This window comes from Thermobia domestica, chromosome 8 (genome assembly GCF_964235325.1).
Source record: "Thermobia domestica chromosome 8, izTheDome1.hap1.1, whole genome shotgun sequence".
Classification (NCBI taxonomy): Eukaryota; Metazoa; Arthropoda; class Insecta; order Zygentoma; family Lepismatidae; genus Thermobia; species Thermobia domestica.
Genome location: NC_137461.1, coordinates 20,422,272 through 20,439,947, shown reverse-complemented (window position 1 = coordinate 20,439,947; position 17,676 = coordinate 20,422,272). Strand labels below are relative to the sequence as shown.

Genomic DNA, 17,676 nt, shown 5'->3' with positions numbered 1-17,676 from the left:
TTAAGGAAAACGATTTTGTGTCCATCCTGTAGTGTCCATGATTTTTCAAGTAAAAATGAAATGAAGGACGAAGATAAGAATCTGAACGAATCATAGTATTGCTTTATTATTTTTTTTTCTAAGCAGATTACAAGATTTGGTATCATACAAGAAAAGATTTATTTAGTATTCTTACATGTGTGAATATAAGTAGTTCCCGTTATCAACTGATTTAATAAGAAAGAAAAAAAAAATGAAACTTACAAATCATGTCTTTAACTAAGCTAACAACTGTATTGATAGCTTTAACAAACAAGAACACAATCTGATAAATTCAAGAGAAAATAGAAGTGCAAAGTAAAATTGTTTGACTCAAATCTGTGTGTTTAGTATTCCCCTGGATTTCTTCCGTTAGATTTGTGTTACTTGTGCAATTCTGATACCAAAATCTTCCTCTATTTCTTTGAGAACTTTAACTTCGGTTTCACTACTAACAAAAGTGAACGCCAGAGCCTTTCCCACAGAATGCTTAGCGTGTGCTACTCTATAAAGATAGGTGTTGGAATCAGGCGGCGTATCGCAGTTAATGATCAAGTCTACCTCTGGTGTAAATAATCCAATTGTTAATAAATCCGTAGCCACCATAATTGTTTCTTTCATGTGCTTGAACTTGTTGTGCATAGATAATCGGGTTTGCTGAGACATTTCGGCGTGAATTCGAACAACAGAATAACCTAATTCGTAAAGCAGTGTTGCCAAAGTTTCGCATCTGTCGCTGGAATTCACGAATATCATTGCCTGTTGGAATTCAGATTCCTGTAATAATTCAACGAGCATTATGTTCTTTTGATTTTCTTCTAAGGTCAAATATTGTTGTTCTAAACTTAGAAGGACATGAAATATGTCTTCGTCATCGTTGATCTCAATTGGGTTCTTCATAAATTTCTTACAGATCCATCGAATTTCATCGGTTAAATTACTTGCAAACATTATCACTTGTTTATCTTTTGGTGTTCTGCATAAAATGTCTCGAACATCTTTCCACCTATCCAGTCTACCTAATATTTGTTCACACTCTTCAAGAATAAAGAATCTAAGATGTTCCGCATTTAGGGCTCCCGTATGGACTAAAACTCTAATCCTCCCTGGAGTGCCAATTACAATGTGAGGAGTTGCATATTTTAAGGTTGTTATGTCTCTACCTTCTGGAATTTTTTCAAAACATGACACAATTTTGACATAAGGCATATATGTGGACAATTTTCTATATTCCTCCTCAATCTGCTCTGCTAAGTCCGCAGTGTTGCATATAATTAAAATATAAACTTGATTTTTCATAGGTTTTAGTCGTTGCAATGTTGCCAAAGCATACACAGCTGTTCTTGCAATACCTGCTTTAGCTTGGTGTATCAAATTCGATCCGTTGAGTATTTGAAATATGCAGTTTTGCTGGACTCTCGATTGTATTTCGAACCCTGTGTCAGAAATAGCACGTAATAATGCCGGTTTAAAAGAAAAATCGAGACAAGGGCTCTGGATAAATGTACGCTTTGAATCATTTTCATCTGCTGGCTGTAATTTTTTTATATTTATAGTGTTCTGTTGATCAGCCATCTTGCAATAGCTACTTCTTTAACATGGGTTCTTCTTAAGTTGAGAAATCAATAAATGTTCAAGAAGATAAGCAATGCTGTTTATATTGAATGTATTATTGTGTTTCTATGTGACAGTAAGATTCTTATAGGAAAATACCCTGTCATTGTGCTAAATAATAATTCATTGTTGAAACTACAGAGTAATTTTATTACAGATCGTACGAATGACTAAAAGTGACTCACGGATTCATTCATCAAACTTCTATTTTGAGAAACCAGATACGAACAGTATAGTAATGCTGTTATCAGAGCCGTAACTTGTGGGGGGAGGAGGAAGAGGGGCAACTGTCCCCCCAGAGAAGCTCTCCGCTGTTCGAGGGGACCCATTTTAAGAAAATTTTCTTACTCCATGTACGATACTAACATGAAATTATAAATGAAGCGTCAAACAGGTTCACTACATTACATAAAACAACACACAAAAAGTAAGTGAAACAAAAAGGAGGGGGTGGGCCCATTTCAGTGAAAAAAAAATGTATATTATTAGGGGCCCTAGAAATAATATTTATTCGTATGGCTTTGAGATTTGTCAATAGTCCCCTTAATTAATTTGTCATGTATGAAAAGGGTCCAGGGGCGTAACTAAAGACCCCGCAGAAGGTCCACAGGCTCCGGAGGACCCATAAAGAGCAAGAGAAAAGTGGAAAGAGAGGGGACGATAATTAGGAAAACAACTTATCTAGGGGGTCCAAATACGCGTATTAATGCTTGCCCCTCCAGAAAAAATCTAAGTTATGGCCTTGGCTGTTATATAGGCAATTGTAGGTCATTAGGAGCAATGGAGAAATTCCAAGTTCAAGTCGCATCAAGACGTGTCATTTGCGACCATATGAGCTGTTAGGTTCAAGTCGATTTAATCCTGACATCACCACTGATTGTAGGATCGTTGTCAGTGTGCCTGCAGATTATTGCATTCTTTCTTTTATAAAAATCAATTTATAATTATTAGTACATGCCTTGTAGTTAAGGTGGATCATTAGGTGTTCTCGGGCCATGCGAAAACGACCCGCTCGGGAGAGTAATACTCCCGGAAGTACGTTTTTTCGCGCGCTACTCTAGCCAGCTGTTTTACGCGCTATCCTAGTCAGTTGTTTTAAGTTGGTCACAAAATCTATATCATTTAGTACAAGGGGAACAAAACGACACTTATATCATGGAGTACAAGGGCAACAAAACGAGCCCTGCGGGACTTCTAACCCGTTCCTACTACTACTTATCTGCACAAAAGTAAGTAAATCACATTTTTGAGTATTATTTTCGAATTATTTTAATTTAAAAAGTGTTATAAAAATGTAAAAAAAAAAAACTTTCCTCGGGCCGGGTTTGAACTCACGCCAAAAGAGATTTTCGTTACTAGCATATAGCGCTAGCCCACTCGGTCACAAGGACCAACAACAACAATCGTCTGAATTCTGCTATTTGAATGCAACGTGGCAAGACATAGATAACGCCAACCAATCAGAACTGTGTTTTTCGTTCCTACTTCCGGGAGGCATTTTTGCCGATCCCAAACGTTTCAGCATTCTTGCCAATTTGATGTCGAGAACAAACCCAAACAACCCCTGCGGGGCTTCTAACCCGTTCCTACTACTACTACAACTACTACTACATTAGCTGTGGATCTATATAGTACAAGGGCAAACTTATTTTAATGAAAGAAGTTTAATGAAAATTTTAAAAAAATGATCGTTAAATCACTTTTTGAATATTATTTTTAATCTTATTTTAACGAAAGAAGTGTTATAAAAACTTTTAAAAGTAGTAAAGAAACCTCCGTAGGCAGGATTTGAACCCATGCCAAAAACATTTTCTTTAGTAGCATGTTACGCTAGCCCACTCGGCTACCAGAGCCGTCACTACTTACTATTTACTTTGTGGTATATGTAGATCATGTCTTGTGATATCGTATCTGTATCGACCAATCAGATCAGAGGATATCTGAAACGTTTGGGATCCGCAAATATGCTTCCGGGAGCATTACTCTCCTGAGCTAGTCCTATACAAAACGCTGTTTGAATAGTGCGGTGTTGCCAAATAGTGTCGAGCGTTCACTGGTGCCAGATAATAAAGGAAGTAATCATGGAATTATGTTTGAATACTTACTGGAGAAATATTGGTTTAATTTTTCATTATCAATGTGTAAAATACGCTGCGAGAAATGTTTCGATAAAATCAAATATTGTGTATAAAAACTTGCTAAAGCGTTCGGTTATTTATTGAATTTTTTTTTTTAAGTAATAGGATTGTACTAGTAACTGTCAACTATTTTAGCAATATATTTAATGCATCCTTGAGAAGTCGTGAGTTTCCTTCAATAAGGAAACAAGTATGCATTGTACAATCAGCAGCAAAAAAACCTGCAACATGAGCTTGTAAGTTTATTGTGAAATGACAAAGTCTTTTGCTCCAAAATAAGTGTGCAGTTGAGGACGCCGGGTGTGATTTGTGCCACTTAGCGTTATGCTGATTCAGGGCCGTGCTGGGATACTAATGAGGGCGGTGGACAAGTCTACTAAAAGGGCGCCCATATATATATATATATATATATATATATATATATATATATATATATATATATATATATATATATATATATATATAGAGAGAGAGAGAGAGAGAGAGAGAGATTTTGAAAGAAAGTATGGGTGCCATTTTATATCAAAATCACTCTCGAATCGAAATTCTCTTTACTACAGGAAAACTTTTTAGTTCCTGTAATAACATTTCTGTCAAATAAAAAGAAACTAAGGTGTATCAACAACTTAATATAGCACGCCTATGGACGCAGGAGGTTCATTGCCGCGTTTACAAAAGCTCTCCATTGATTTCTGTCCCTAGAAAACTGAACCCAGTTTCTACTTTATATTTCAATCTCTCCGAGAACCATTTTAATATCGTCCTCCTCTTTGCGCCTCGGTCTTCCTAACGGTCATTTTCCTATTTGGATTTCCAGTTACAACTTCGAAAGCGTTTCTAATTTCTTCCGTTCTGGCTACATAACCTGACCATTTGAGCCTCCTAGACTTGATGACCCTAACAATGTTTGGTAAACGGTATAAAATTATGCAGTTCCTCGTTATGAAGTTTCCACCTTTCCCCATTCCCGTTCCTTTTGGAGTTCGAATATTGGTTTAAGAATCTTGTTTTCAAATACTTTCAGTCTACGATTTTCCCTCAGAGTCAATGACCATGTTTCGCAACCATACAGCACAACAGACATGATTATCGTTTTATATTTTGGGCTACAAATTCCTCAACAGAATTAGCGACAACAAAAGATTTTTAACTGAATAATAGCACGAAATCCCTGCTTTCAGTTGACATCAATCTTCTTAGTGATTATGGTTTTTGTGTGTTAATAACGATCCTAGATATTTGAAAGTATCCACTTTGTCGAAAGAAAATATTATTTGGTATTTTAACGCATCCATAAAATGCAGTATTACGATCCCGACAAACTTCCATTTATTTAGTTTTCTCTGCATTTACTTTTAAGCCTATATCTCTGCAAGCGTTAATTAAGTTTTCTGCATTCCTTTCTATTATTCTATCATTACCTATTAAATTTACATCATCAGCATACACCATAACCTGGCAAATACAATCCAGCTCTAGTACCTGATTGCTGTCTTTGATTTTCCTTATAGTGTTCTCTAGAACAAAGTTAAATAATTATGACGACAACGCATAATTATTCCTTGTTTCAGGTCATTCTCAACGTGAAAGCTCGTGAACAAGAATTTCTCTACTCGAACTATATCTTCCAATTTTGAAATTTCCAATTTCCGCTAATGTTTCCTTCATTAAGTATTCACTGTAAACTTGAATAACTGGGATGATATAATACACTCTTGTCCAACTTCTCTCCCAATCTCCACACTATTGGTTTCTGCTTGGTTCAAGCGCAACTTCACTCTTTGTTCTGTGTACAGGCCGCGAATGAGTCTACGGTCCTCAGTTGACTCCGATTTCTTTAAATATTTCCAGAAGTTTCGTCCAATTGATCCAGTTGAAAGCTTTTTACCAGTCGACGAAGCACAAACACAACTTTTCCTTTACATCAAGAACTTGTTCTGATAGAATTCTCACCAACCCAATAGCATCTTTGGTGTCTGTTCTCTACTGGAATCCAAATTGATCTTCCTCCAATATATCTTCTAGCCTACTTTCCAACCGCGTATTCAATATGCTCATACTAAGTTTTCCAGTGTGTGAAATAAGGCTAATAGTTATGTGATCACTGCACTTCTTTGCTCGCGTTTTCTTAGGTAATGCAACCAGTGTAACATCTAGAAAATTCTTCAGCCATTCTCCACTCAGGTAGATCTTGTTAAAAAGTGAAGTTAGTACTTTCATTGATATCGGTTGTCAGTGGGAGAAAATAGCTTTTATTTGAAACTTCGAACGTTAGTAAGTCCACATATATATAAACTAATACGAAATTTAATTCATCACTCTAACCTCTCGACTTCAGAAAAAAAAAAATGGAGTTATACGAATCCTGGTACTGTACAAATACTTTTTAAGTGACTGTAGATATTTTATATTACTAAGAATTAAAATTTAACTCAAATTTTTTGGTTAGTCTGTGTATGTTTATCCAGGCTTTGAACTTGACTAAATCGAAATTAGAAAGGAAAAAAAAGGGGGGGAGTCCATCCTAAAATGACACGTGTAAAATATAGTTGTAATAGTTTTTTTTTTAATAATTTTCATTTTACTTGTAGAAATTTCCTAAGTGTGTGCATATATCCAAAACCTGATAACTTTGTAATTTAGCCGGCTTCTTATGAGCTCCACTTTTTCGATTTTTGCAATATCACATCCATTGAGGCAAAAGCACTAAGAGGTTCTCGTAAGTCTCTTCCCCTCGTTGACTGCGAAGAGAGATTTGTGACGCAAAGATCCATTTGACTGGAAACAAGGTCAAAAGAGCGTATGAAAAGAAACAAGAAGAAGAAGAAGAAAAAAAAAGAGAATTCCGCCTCATTTAACCGACAAGGAATACTTCACAGAGAAAAGACAATTAGCTAACTGGAGTCATTTCTGCAACCTCTGTCTCCCTTCCTCATAGTTGTTAGTTATACATACGATTGTAACAACACGCTTAACAAAATATACAGGGCCGACCCTACCATATGTGCAACATGTGCATTTGTACGTAGTGGCAAGTTTCGAGGGGTGACAAGATCTGTCATAACTACGTATATTATTTAAAATAAATATTTCTTGTTGGAATCAGACTTCATGATGACGGTAGTTAAATTTACTAGGTTGACCTTGTATTTGAATACTACATTCATAAATTATATTTAGGTCGCATTAGTTTAAGGTCACATAGACAGTACTAAAGCAAATGGTCAAGCAAATCCCAGCATGAATTGCTTGATTGTTGTCAAATTCTCAAGAACTCAATTCTCGAACAGTAGCGAACACTTGTTCCATTTAGTTAGTTATCACAATTTTGATACGAAAACTAGTCGTGTCTTGGTCACAAACAAGTTCCTTATCATTGAAGGTGGAAACAATTTTTTTTTTTTAATTTTAAACAAATGTAAAAACAGAGAAAATCAAGATATAAAGATAAAAGAGCTAGTTGCACTGGAGTTGCAAACTGATATATTGAAATTTAAGCTCAATATTGAATTCTATACAAAGAATTGCCATCTTTTCTCTGCAGGTGTGTTTGCTTTGTCTTTCACTAACATAATAGATTACTACTACTACAATAAATAAATAAATAAATAAATAAATAAATAAATAAATAAATAATAAATAATAAAAAAAATAAAAAAACAAGTGATTGTATTTGAAGTGTTTAGGCTTTTCTGGGTGCGATTAATCTTTACCTCCCTTTCGTTGTTCATGGTGGGGTACCATGCTTAAAATCGTGGCTTTTAAGAGTTGTTCTTTCTGGAGAAAGGGGAGGGCGGTATATAATGCCATTGCACGGAACAGTAAATTGCCTAGGGCTGGCCTTGATACTCCGCGGACACACTGACAGTAAATAAATAATTTAAAGTGTAGATTAATTCCAAACAATATAATAGTTTACTGACTAATAATAACCAGAAGAAAAAATAAACACAACGCTTTTACGACATGCACTAAAACAAACGATAGGGTAAAGTGAAAAAATGGGACTACTAAATAGAAATCAAAACTAGCATGAGCCCATGAGACGAGACAAAACAGAATATTCATGATTATATAAGAGACGAGATAGCTCTACCAACAGAAACACCTTCACACCAGGTAATATCTACAAAACGATATTATATGAAGTAATAGTTATATTCATCATCCTCTGTATAGTGTATAAATTTGGGTGTCAAACAATTGTGACGCCATAAACTGTGCATCCAAATTTCCGATCTATAAGGAAAGGTCTGGAAACGGTTCCAACTTTCAAGATCTAATTCTATCATTGGGGAATGGGTGACGAAGACTGAAGTAAACTTATCTGCTAGTAGGGCTATGTAGAATACTTTCAGAAGGTCTTTATTTGGGATATTGTGATAGTTAGTGGATGGGCAAATCGCAAGGGAGGTGATGAGAGCAAGGATCATGCTTGTCCTACGAAAATCAGCAAGAAACGCGCACATTGAAATCAGCTGTTACAAAACTGTTCTTGATTGGCTCCATACTTTGTTGCCACTGCATGAGCATGCTTGAATTCAATGTGTGTATGTATATATATAAATATGAGTCATCACCGCTTAGTCAGTTCGCAGGCAGTGCGAGGAAGGGATAAAAGGAATAACAATGTGATGTTAATCCATAATGATCATCCACAGAGTGCGAAAACGACGCTAATCAAAGATGGATGGATGAGCGATTGGGGCTGCTCTGACAAGTCCTTTGTTGTTTGGGATTTCATTCAAGCTGAATGGTAGGATGAGTCAAAGCATCAGCATCTCTACAAGCGAACGCCACTTATCTATATGCATTATAAAGGAACCGGAAGTATCACCATATACCGGTAGCGTAGATCAGTTGATCCTCAAAATGATTCTATTGAGTGTTCGACAGGGGGAAAATAGGGTTGCCAGTACATGCAGAAAAAAAGTGCCTGTCGATGTCAATTCATGATACACCGGGGTATCTTGTTTTCACACTATGCCGAGAAACGGCACACATCCATACGTCGCCACGCAAAATAAACAGCAATAACAACAAGCACAGAGGAGTCATTTAGGAGGCAATTGCCCCCTAAGTTTTAAACACACATACACATACACTTTGTTGGAGAGGAAGAATAAAATGGTCAACTTGGAATTCAAGTAATTTCTTAAGATTTGAGGCAACTATTGTCCTCAAATCTATGTACAGTATCTCCATAGTATCAATGTATCAATAATGTATGACTACTATTGAAGTATTTTTAGTAAATATAGGCATACACTTCTGTGCTTTGCCATTTGTTCTTCACCATATGAACCATGGGTGATATAATCTACTTCAATGAATATAAATTCAATATACGGATATAGCTTTAAAATGATTTGAAAATGTACAGCACCAAAAGATCAGAGTGCAGATGAACTTCGTTTTTTTTTTTCATTTTTCAAGAAAAAAACAGGAACTTTACAGTAAAACATTTATTGTATCTAAACATTAGATTAGATAATGCCCAGAATATATATAAAAGTTTTAGGCTCAAATCATCTAATCATTATAGTATGTTCAATGTACTATTGTTGGGAATCTAATCGAAACCTTGTGCACGCGCACTAAGGTACGTCTATTTCTCTCTCTCTCTCTCTCTCTCTCTCTCTCTCTCTCTCTCCATACATACATATATATGAAGGATATTGCCCCCTCCAATTAAAATCTGAAATGACGCCGCCCTGAACGAACGGTGGCGTGTTGTTTGCCACGACTCGATTTTTGTGTTGTTTACCACCATTTTACCACAGTCTTTGCATTCCGATCTTATCAGATCTGATTATCGTAAAGATACACACACACACACACTTGGAGTGAAAGGAAGGGTTGCCAGGCACTTTCGTTTCTGATTCCCTTGGACAAGTGGTAAATGTTCTCTCCTTTGGAACGAGAGAGGTCTCATCAGACTCGCTGGTGAAAGAGAACATTAAGCTTCAAACAAATGAACACGAAACATCATTAATATCACAATATCTTAGTAAACTGATAGTCCTATAATTGCATTTTCTCTTTTAACGGATTTCTTAATATCATCTGTTACATAATGCTCTGTTTTTCGTTATGCTACGCGACTAAAGACCTGCATTTTATATTATTAAGAAAAATGAAATAAAATGTTGCAGTTTTACGACCCACGTTATGCTGCGGAAGCTAAAGGAAATAATGATGATGATGAGAATGAATAAAAAAAAATAGCGTATTGAAGAAAGTGGGAGGAAACATAAGAACCCCGAGAAAACTCACGTACACGGTGGTTTGCCCACCACAAAGCCCACTTCACGCGAGCTGGAATCTAACCAGAGACCCCAAGCACCAGAGATGAATGCTTTACCACTGAGCCACCTTTGACCCTACATGCTTAAGAAATATATATATATATATATATATATATATATATATATATATATATATATATATATATATATATATATATATATATATATATATATATATATATATATAAGTTCAGGCGGTTTTAAGAATAGGAAAAGTTACGAAATGTCAACTGTAAAACGTATATCTAAACTTACGAAGCTCAAAGTTGTCATATAGCCCTTCTGTTATTTCTTACTCATTTCTGATATCCAGCAGTAGGCTTTCTATAGAAATAACATATTATAGAGTACAATTAAATCCGTGAGTGGAAAAACAATACCGATACTAGTCCAAAATCAGCCATTTTAAGATAACTGCAAAAAGTAACAATAAGAACATAGAAGTACATGTTGCAATGAAGAACAGTACAAGTTGCAAGCCCTCGCACGTTATAGCACCTCACCTATAAAAATAACCATGGTGTTGAATGAGTGGAAAAGTAGTATCTGTTCTGGACTAGTACTGCTGTTCCTCTCACTTATAATCCGGCTTTCAGATGGCGCTAGGAGCGCAGAGCTTCTGGTTTAAAACTAAACCAGTGTTGCCAATTTGGGTGGAAAAGTCGCTAAATCTAGGGGTTTCGACTTCCAGAATAACGACAAAACGTAACATTTTCGATTAACGACTTTTTTTTTTGGTGATTTTTAAATGATGATTTGGCGACTTATTTACAAATCTAGCGACTTTTGTGATGTGAACAAATCAATGTGAACTATTAGTTGAAAACAATTTTTATATGTTTGTTTTCCTTTTACTTAATTGAATTAGTCCAAGCGTCAATGAGTTTGGCTGATATACAGCCCCTATAGCATGTGATATCTCCAGAATCCCGCTTTGTTTTCTGATATCCTACGTCTTATCATCTAACGGAAAACAATTTTAACCTTCCATGTCATTTAGCTAGCAGAGCTTCGATTGAAAGGCAGAAATAATACAGTATTACTTCTAAGAGCTTGAGTAAACGGTGAATGGGTGTAAGCTTTTTCTCTATAAAGGATTAAATTTCATGTGTTTTTTCCCTAGCGAGTTTTCGTGAACGCGGAATGGAACCTACGAGTTCTATATGGCATGGAGGTGATTTTGAGTTTAACGCCCCGTTCAGCAGCGAGGCTAGGGGGTATATATGATACGTGGACCTACTAACATGGAATCCGAACCACGTGATTTGCCGCCGGCAATCGGAGCTGGGTCTCCCCCCCAAAGGCGGGTACGCTAACCGCTTTGCATGGAGTTATATATATACGAGGGTAAGTCAAAAATTATCTACACTTTTGTCATAACTTTTCTTACATTGCGCACTTTGTCTTCTGTCCCCGTATATTTTATTGTTATACTGTTGTGGTGATACTGTGAAAGTGTGATCTTAATTCCTCCATTTTTGTTCCTTCTGTTGCAGATATATCGTGGCTGCTCCATTAGAAGTTTTCACCAAAGAGGAACAACGAGCAGTAATACGATTCCTCTGGTCGAAGGGTGTCAAAGCGTCAGACATTCATCGCAGACTATCATCGCAAAATGGGAGAAGTTCATTTTCACGTAAAACTGTGTTTTTATGGCTCGAGAAGTTTAAGAGTGGTCGAACAAATGTAACGCATGAAGAGGGAGCAGGACGGCCATCAACCTCCACTACAGATAACATTCAGCAAGCTCGAGAGATGGTTCTGGAGAATAGGGAATCATTATCGATGAGGTAGCAGATGCTTTGAACATCAGTCATGATTCTGCCCATCAAATCATCCAGGACGAGCTCGGTGTGCACAGTGGGTACCAAGAAAGCTTACTGCAGAACACAAGTTCACTCGTGTTAGGGTCTGTCAACGCTTACTCACTCGCATCACGCTTTCACCGGCCATGAAACATGGGTTCATCACTATGAGCAAGAATCAAAGCGCCAGTGTATGCAGTGGAAACACCCTTGATCTCCGACGAAGAAAAAATTCAAGACTGAGCCATCCGCAGGAAAGGTTATGTTAACTGTGTTTCGGGTCTCACAAGGGCTCATAATGGCAGAGTCCATGGAAAAGGGAAAGACGATCAACAGTGCGAGTTATGTGAAATGTTGGAAAAGAACTTGAAGCGGCAATTAACAACAAACACCGAGGTTTGTTGTCAAAGAAAGTTTTGTTGTTGCATGACAATGCACGGCCACACACGGCTCATCACACTATTGAAACCATCAACAAGCTGAAATTTGAGTTACTGGAGCACCCTCTCTACAGCCCAGACCTAACTCCATCTGACTCACTTGTTTGGGCAAGTCAAGGATGCTTTGCGTGGTCGCCGATTTGCCTCAGATTTAGACGTGCAAAATAAGGTGCAAAAGTGCCTTCACAACCAACCGAAAACCTTTTATTTGGAAGGAATACGTAAGCTCGTTGAATGTTGGGCCAAGTGCATTGATAAGGAGGGAAATTGCGTAGAAAAATGTTGTGCATAGTATAACCCTAGATTCATGTAAATAAACTGTAGAATGAAAAGTGTAGATAATTTTTGACTTGCCCTCGTGTATATATATGAGGGAAAGACAGAATAAAACGAATAATTTTTAGCGAATTTTAATCCCAAATTGGGGTCATTTTACCTCCCACTTAGCTACTTTTCGTGTCAATTTTTTGGCAACACTGAACTAAACCTTTGTATGTGTTGACACTTACTCCGTCACTTGCACAATCCATTATCGTTTCTCTTGTGAATAAGGTATGTTATTACATTGATGGTTTAAAAGTTATGAACAATGAGCGACACCACCAGTGAGCCATTGAGAGAAGTTGATGAAGTATGTACCTAACGAAACATTACTATCATTCTACAATGGAATATCGACTTGGAAAACCACCGAGGAAGAAGAAGTCTAATTTTGTAACATGTATTTATTGAATGTTTCGCATTTTTCAACTGTTTGGGTGCCCCGATATTGATTTTTTTCTTTTGCTTTGTTTAATAATGTTATTTCAATGCATGAACGTTTATAAAATATTAAAAATGTTATTAAAACAAAACTATACTTCCAAAGATTAAAAAGAAAAAAAAAATTTATTTCACGAAGACCATTTATTTAACTCATCGTCAGATTTATTGATACCATATTTTAAAATATTTTCTGATAGTATGAAACAACAGCAAGTAAATATAATAGAAAACATCAATAAAACAAATGTAAGCGGAAGATCACACTTCAAACTGATGAAATAGAGATATTAATATTTTCTGGCATGAATATAAATGCGTAACAGTATTCTTCTAAATTTTTTCAACTGTGCTTAAATATAAATATATCTCAATAGAATCAGCCTATACAAACTCATTAAAATAGAAATTAATAAGCAATCGAGTGCTGTCTAATGTCAAACGGCCAAAAATATAAATCCATTAAAATAGCTTACGGTCAAAGTCAGAAATGGAAAATTCTAATATAATTTAAAATTTGAGAATAAACTAAAACACTCCTAAAGTCCCTTTGGAGAGAAATGTTTAATGAATACTCAGAACTAGGATTACGGAATTTGAGACCGTAAGTATTATATATATCCTGTTTATAAATATAATAGATTTGATTGTTATAATATAGTCATCTGGCAACCCTCAACTTATGAGTCGATTTTGTGTAAATCTTCACGATTATGATATACGATAAATCAGAGAGAACAATACCGTGGCAAACAACACCAAAATCCAGTCATGGCAAACAACACGTAATCGAACGAACAGCTTCAAGAATTAAATAATATGTTTGTCGTTCATGTGATTTTACTAAAGATAAATCTGATATTCTGACTGACTGATTGATCAACACCGAGGCCAAACTGCTTAAGCTAGAAATTTGAGCTTTGCAAGTAATAAGATTTGTGACGAAAAGTACCATCAAGGAAGGATTTTTGAAAATTCGACGGTGCAGAGGGGGGGGGATGAGGGTGATTTTTCTTCCCTTGTAGGGAAAATATAAAAGAAACAAGTGTCTATAACTATTTTCCTAGATTCGAAGATGTAGACATCATCTCTTTATATAAAAGAAGTAAGCCTGAGTGACTGACTGATCAACACCCAGGACAAACCAACCAAGCTAGAAATTTGAAATTTTGACAGAGTATTGGATTTGTGTCACTGATTATAAGGTATCACTGAGGGAGGATTTTTCGAAATTTGACGGGGAACGACGGGGTGGTAATTTCTATAATAAAATGTCAATATCTCCGAATATCTGAAGATTAGAGACATGAAATTTGGTATATGGACTGTTCATTTGAAATTATTATACACGTGTTTCATAAAATACCATATGAACAAATCAACTAGTTGTTTTTTCAGATATGTCACTGACTATCATATTCTTCTTTTTTTGTTTCCTTATCTCATTTTTAAGTAATCAAAAATGATTTTATATCTCAAAATAACTTCACAACACTAATGGCATCTTATGATTAATTTTTTAAACGAAGCGGAAGGAAAACTTACTTTACGTGTTTTACTTATTACGTTTTAATATTTTGATTAAAGATTCATGGAATTCGATTGACCTTTATGGAGCGCGAGAAAAAGAAGGAAGAAAGAAAAGAAGCAAAGTGTAGATTCAATTTACAAAACTGATCGATTGAATCATGGACATTTTCCCTCTGAGTCACTTTCATTCCCAGTGACTTATCTCCCATGAGAGTCAAGGAAGAACGTCCCAAAGAGAAGAACACGATCACAAATCCTGCTTTTTTATATTCTTTAAGGACTGTTCAACAGTCTAAAAAAAACATTTTACGGGTGTTCTAAAAAAAACTCTCTGGCGTAACAGCAGCGAGGGACTATGACTGGTCAAATGGATAGTTAGGTATATAATCTTAGGTGAATTTAGTATCACTTTTGTTTTCAACGAACTTAGAAACTTCGTTACTGAATTTTTTATGTCTGTGTGTACGTGTCTGCTATTTGCGAATTTTTCAATTTTGAGCCCTCCACTCGATGGAGCATCAAAAACTATCTGAAAGAAGTGATGGAATTTTTCGCGTCACTCTTACCGTTCCCGAGAAATTAGCCAAAATTTCTGATTTCGGTAGATTTAAGGAGTCATATCTCGGGAACCGTCAGTCATAGAGAGATCATATTGGTGTTGATCAATACCAATATTGATTCAATACCAATATTAGTTATTGATTCAATAATTATTGCGTCATTAGTTATTGATTCAACAATTATTATGTTATTAGTTATTGATTTAATAATTATTGCGCCATTAGTTATTGATTTAATAATTATTGCTTCATTAGTTATTGATTCAATAATTATTGCGTCATTAGTTATTGATTCAATAATTATTGCGTCATTAGTTATTGATTCAATAATTATTGTGTCATTAGTTATTGATTCAATAATTATTGCGTCATTAGTTATTGATTCAATAATTATTGTGTCATTAGTTATTGATTCAATAATTATTGCGTCATTAGTTATTGATTCAATAATTATTACGTCATTAGTTATTGATTCAATAATTATTGTGTCATTAGTTATTGATTCAATAATTATTGTGTCATTAGTTATTGATTCAATAATTATTGTGACATTAGTTATTGATTCAATAATTATTGCGTCATTAGTTATTGATTCAATAATTATTACGTCATTAGTTATTGATTTAATAATTATTGTGTCATTAGTTATTGATTCAATAATTATTGTGTCATTAGTTATTGATTCAATAATTATTGCGTCATTAATTATTGATTCAATAATTATTGTTTAAGATGCCAAGAGCCCAGAAATCTATATCCTAAATCCTTCAATAATTATTGTCATTAGTTACTGTCTCAATAATAAATTTAATATACAATTTTATTCAAATATCGAAAAAATAATTATTTTTAATTTCGTTCTGGCAATGCTCTTCGAGCATTCTCTACTGGTTCATTTTCTGGTTTCTTAGACCGAAGTATGCTGCTCTTTAATTCAAGGTCACTAGAAACCTATTTAGTTATTTAGCGCCTCGGAAAGAATACCTCAGTAATCGAATCCTCGAAATCTAATTGAAGTTCCATCTTCTTATATGCGTGGAGTCTGGTCCGAATTTTCAATATCTTTGGCACCGAAAATTGTTGTATGTACGTATTAAGAAACCACTGTCATCTTAACTCTGGAAACCGAGCATTCTGCAGTTTCTACATTTTCTAGTTGTGATTGTACCCGCTGCATGTAAGACGATATTACAATGCGATCAAGCATTAATATATAATTTCTTTATTGAACAAAATTGGTTAATTATTTTATAATTGAAGGGTCCACAGCATAGGCGTCCACATAATTCATCCAACTGTGTGCGTGGGGGGGGGGAGGTTACTAGCAGTTGCTGTATTTGAAGGACTGTCATTTTAAATATTACACTTAATTTATGTTTGTTTTTTTTTTAAACTCAAATACACATAAATAAAAGTTGAACATGGATTTATCACAAACAAAAGTTGCTAATGAAAAATTTCAACAAAATGCAATGTATGCAATCGGCAAAGACATGTATGTGGCAAATTTCATGTTAAAAGATCAGTAAATAAGAACAATAAAACGAAAATCCAACTTTCTTGTCCATTTAGCATTTTATTTTAGTCATTATAATTTTTGTATTTATAATTCTTTTCCTATGAAATTTACCACAAATATATATTTCCCGATTGTACACATAGTATCAGTATTAAAAGTACTCTGAAAAATCATTATTAAATTATATTCTTACAAGAAGACAGTTATAGATATGCGACAATCATTTTGGACATGAGTGTACAAATAGGCCTACATAATGATACGAACGTACAGTACAATTGAGAGACTCAACAGATAACGTAACTGTTTTTCGGTTTTCCACATTGCTGAAAATGATTTTCAGTCTTGTTTGAACAGAAGTCGATTTCTATCTTTCTGGTCAAACTTAACGATCACTTTGTTGCACAAATTCATTAACTTTTTTTTTTTTTTTTTTTTTTTTTGTTTCTGTTCTGTGTGAACATTTAGGATGCACAAGCTACACGGTCATTTATCACACATATCACAGCATTCTACTCTGCGTGTTGTAGGAAGAAAAGATAAAAATATAATTATAGATGTACCGATAATAGGAAACAAGTTTGTGTTGGTAAGAAACCTACCAATATCACACCAGCGTTACATGTTTCGTCCATTCAGTATTTATATTACATTTCGCTTTCTGCTTTCAAATTTGCAATATTATACCAATATTGGACAGTTTCCACTTTGTGACGATATTCTTCAGCTTGTGTTTATTTTGGAATGCTTGATGCAAATAAACTGCTGAAAATAGAACTGCATTATTTTAAGAAAACCTTGATTTCAAGCGAACTTATTAAAGATTTAAATATGGCACAAACGATGAAATCCGATAGTATTCTTCACATGATGAAGGTTGCAAATTATGTCTAAAAATGTGTTTCCAAACCAGTCTCGGAAGTTTTCGTTTCAATGTCAAGGATGCTACATATATTTATTACTTCTTTAAACAAGTATGAAA

General features: G+C 35.0%; 1 protein-coding gene and 1 pseudogene across 1 annotated transcript in view; one reads left to right on the top strand and one right to left on the bottom strand.

Annotated features, from left to right (window-relative positions):
- The window catches only part of LOC145692758 (WSCD family member AAEL009094-like), a 290,574-nt gene that overhangs the window by 47,113 nt on the left and 225,785 nt on the right, over window positions 1–17,676 (top strand). The window lies entirely within an intron of this gene.
- LOC145692051 (ATP-dependent RNA helicase WM6 pseudogene) lies at window positions 391–1,593 on the bottom strand (annotated as a pseudogene).